The 4,162-nt window shown below is 36.5% G+C and overlaps 1 pseudogene; it reads right to left on the minus strand.

The window, feature by feature from the left end:
• Positions 1-2,001: 2,001 nt before the first annotated feature.
• On the minus strand, positions 2,002-2,503 carry LOC112818972 (SOSS complex subunit C-like; annotated as a pseudogene).
• Positions 2,504-4,162: the final 1,659 nt, after the last annotated feature.

Genomic DNA, 4,162 nt, shown 5'->3' on the forward strand with positions numbered 1-4,162 from the left:
AATCCTGGGCGATGCGGCCCACGAAGGTGCCGTGTTTGGCCTCCTCCGGGACCGAGTAGTGGACCTGGCCGCTCGCGCTCTCCCAGGCTATGAGAATTTTGAAAAACAGCAGTAGATGCCAGTTCCCCCGGTCGCCTCGAATCGAGTACACCATTTCAAATTAATTGTTTTTTTTTTAATTCAAATCGTAACTTGTCTCAAAATTTGGAGGAATTTTCTTATCTCTTTCTTACTATCATGAAGTGCTCGCCATCGTTCAACATCCGCTTAGAGAAACAGAGTGAAGAGTCTTTCCAATATGAAAATGGATGACTTAGTTTTGTCTTGAATGAGAAAATTTCGCGGTAAAGAGCGACATCATGTGGCCAAATAGTAAGTATGAGCTACAAATATCAACTTTTTATTAATAAATATGAAGTTTTATTTTAACCCCTGATGTTTTCCCCTTCATTTTCGTTAAAGCACAGGACAACACTTCTCGTACTTGCTGAAAGCATTAAGAGACTTAACTTCTAAATATTTAGTGTAACCATAACTGTATCTCCTTATGCCTTGAAAACACGTTTTCTCACAGTTTTAAATAAAAATAAAAATCTGACAATGAAGCGAATCACACAGCAGGAACACTAAGTTTTCAAATATTTTGTTCAGAGTTCAGGTAACTTCATTTTCTTAGATTTCTGTTAAGAAAACTCTTGGTCTCAAGTATTTACTAATGGAAGAAAAATTTAGAAGGGGTGTTTGTTTTTAGGAAACGGGATAAAAGCAACTAATTCATATACTTCTCCTGAGAAAACACAATAATAGAAGGTTTAGAGGATCTTTGAAGAGGAATCATTTGTATTAAGTGAATTTTGCATGGAAGAAGTATTCTGAATTTCTCTTTTCATCAGAATTTATAAACTCTGTTCCAAAAGTTCATGGTTCTTATCTCTTTATTCTTTACATCCTTTATAAGCTCCACATTTTATGAGTATCTACCTGTTCTTACAACCTCCAATTTAATTTAGATTATTTATTTCATAACATATATTTATTTCATTAGATAAATATTGGTACTCATTTATCATACTTAGTGCAGTCCTTTAATCAAGATTGGGGTGGTTTTATCCTTTTTAATTTTACTTCACAGAATAAATTTTCTTGAATGTCTCATCCTTTGTTTCCAAGTGCAAATTAAATAATTACACCTGTATTGCTTTCCAGTTTTGATATCTGCCTAAATGAGTTTTTTCCAACTTGCATGTTTTTAATTAGCACGAAAATGGACAATAAAACCACATAGGCATACCATTTATGTGGTAACACTAAATAAGAGCAGGTACAAATTTTAAAACCACATTTCTCATAATTAATTGTCTTTAATACTGTTTAGTCATATAATGTATAGTGGCATAGCTTTATAAAAATTTTTATAAAGACTGGTTGGTAGCCTTAGTCTTAACTTAGATTTCCTTTTAAAATGGAGAATAAGGGAGCTAGTTATGAGTTAAACAGTATTTCAGGATGGCATGTTGACTATAAACTCAAAAGGTACATTAATATCAATTCTACAAACAGTAAATATGAATATAACTTATTTAAGCTTACTGGTTCACATTTTTTAAAGCATCCTCATTTGTTTAAAGTTAAGTACTATAAATGGTTCTTGAAAATCTATTGTGGACATATTAGTCCAACTAGTTGGGGGCTGCAGGGGTGAATTATGTGACCATCCAAATTAGAGCCTGATTTAGAGTTAAAAAATCAAACTACATTACAAAAAAGTTACAGCCATGGGTAACATAATAAGTCACTCAGATAATACAGCTTCCAAAGCTCACAAATCCCGGTGACCCTCCTTTTCTGTTTTGACTTACACATACCTTTCTTTTAAATAAGCAAAGAATATAAATGTTCATCAAAATTCTGGAAGTCACTGAATTCAATTCTGAATGATATCATTCTGAATGATAGTTTTGGCATTTGATATTACAGTCACTTTCATTATAAATATTTCCTTCATTCTAGGTCAAGGTGAAGTAAAATAGGAAGAATATGATTCCCAAGTGCAGAGTCTTGAGTTATGAAGCGGCCAGATGAATGTGCACATGCATGCTGCAAAGCTACCTTTTGTTGGGCTGTAATATTCTGCTGCTCAGCATGACCTGGAAGTCCTTTTTTTTCAGAGAGAGAGGGCATGTGAGCATGTGCATGCATGAGCATGGGTGGGAGGACAGAGGGAGAGAGGGAATCTTAAGCAGGCTCCACACGGGCTCCATCTCATGACCCTGAGATCATGACGTCAGCTGAAATGAAGAGTCAGACACTTAACTGACTGAGCCACCCAGGTGCCTCTGAAAGTCCTTCTTAAGAAAGAGTCTCCAGAGTGCATCACTAGCTCCAGGATGATTTGGTTGAAGATTGGTTACACTAGTAATTTTCTTTCCTCATTGCCCAGTTCTGCCAAGATTGCAATTCTGTTTTTGTTTTGAAAACCCAGTCCTGAAGGGTTTGCTGTCATGTTCCAATTTTCTGTTCCAACTATGTTCAGTGGCAGTGAGTTGGCACTAATCACCAAGGCCACAAGTGCACTTGGAACTTCCTTGCTTTGGGATGGCATTCTGAAAGGGAGCACCACTTAGAGGCCACCAAACAGAGCCCAACATGAGGCTCCACAACCTTCTGGCCTTCCACTGTGCTTCTGCCTCCTGACTCTGCCTAAATGAGTTTTAAATATTGCTGCTATCCTGGATTATTTCAATAGATTCTTATTGTGTTATCTTGCCCCAACCCCATTTATCCTTCACTAAATCCTGACAGTCATCTTCCTGAAACACACCTTTTATTCCTGTTGTTTCACACTTTTAGTTTTCAGATGACTTTAGAGGTGAGTCAAAATTTCTTAGTCAAGTACTCTAACTTATCCAAGAGCTTTTTCTCATATTACTTTTCCTGTCTTATCTCATACTCTTTCTTGTAAGAACCATATGTTTTGACCAAAGCAGACTATTCTGTGTCCAGCCACATTGGGATTTTCTGTGTACTCATTTACATAAGTTAATCTGTTCCCAGGAATGCCCATCATGTTCAGTATTCTCTAAGAGAAAACTTCTCCATCTTAAAAAAAAGATTTGTTTGTTTGTTTATTTATTTATTTATTTATTCAGGGAGAAAGAGAATCTCAAGCAAACTCCACACTGAGCATGGAGCCTGATGTGGGGCTTGACGTTCTCTAGAATAGATCACAAACTGGGTCACAAATCAGTCCTCAAAAAATACAAGAAGACTGAAATCATACCATGCACCTTTTCTAACCACAATGCTATTAAACTACAAGTCAACCATAAGAAAACATTTGGAAAGACCACAGATACATGGAGGTCATACAATATGACTAAACAATGAATGGGTCAACCAGGAAATCAAAGAAGAGATTTAAAAAAGTACATGGAAACAAGTGAAAATTAAAACACGATGGTCCAAAACATTTGGGATGCAGCCAAAGCAGTCTTAAGAAGGAAGTATATAGGGCGCCTGGGTGGCTCAGTTGGTTAAGCGACTGCCTTCGGCTCAGGTCATGATCCTGGAGTCCTGGGATCGAGCCCCACATCGGGCTCTCTGCTCAGCAGGGAGTCTGCTTCTCCCTCTGGCCCTCTTCCCTCTTGTGCTTTCTATCTCTCATTCTCTCTCTCTCTGAAATAAATAAAATCTTAAAAAAAAAAGAAGGAAGTATATAGTAATACAGGCCACCTCAAGAGCAAGAAAAATCTCAAGTAAATAGCCTAACCTTACACCTTAAAAGAGCTAGAAAAGAACAACAAGTGAATTCCAAAGCCAGCAGAAACAGGGAAATAACAAACATTAGAGCAGAAATAAATGGATAGAGAAACTAAAAATGCAATAGGACAGATCAATGAAACCAGAAGTTGGTTCTTCGAAAAAATTAATAAAATTGATAAACTTCTAGCCAGACTTAGCAAAAAGAAGAGAGAAAAGACCCAAATGAAAAAAATCACAGATGAGAGAGGAGAAATAACCAACACCACAGAAGTACAAACAATTATAAGAGAATATTATAAAAAAACTATATGCCAACAAATTGGACAACCTGGAAGAGATGGATAAAGTCCTAGAAACATAAACTACCAAAACTGAAACAGGAAGAAATAGAAAACTTGAA

Source organism: Callorhinus ursinus, unplaced genomic scaffold (genome assembly GCF_003265705.2).
Source record: "Callorhinus ursinus isolate GAN/ISIS: 27379988/994484 unplaced genomic scaffold, GSC_fseal_2.0 scaffold2475, whole genome shotgun sequence".
Taxonomy (NCBI): domain Eukaryota; kingdom Metazoa; phylum Chordata; class Mammalia; order Carnivora; family Otariidae; genus Callorhinus; species Callorhinus ursinus.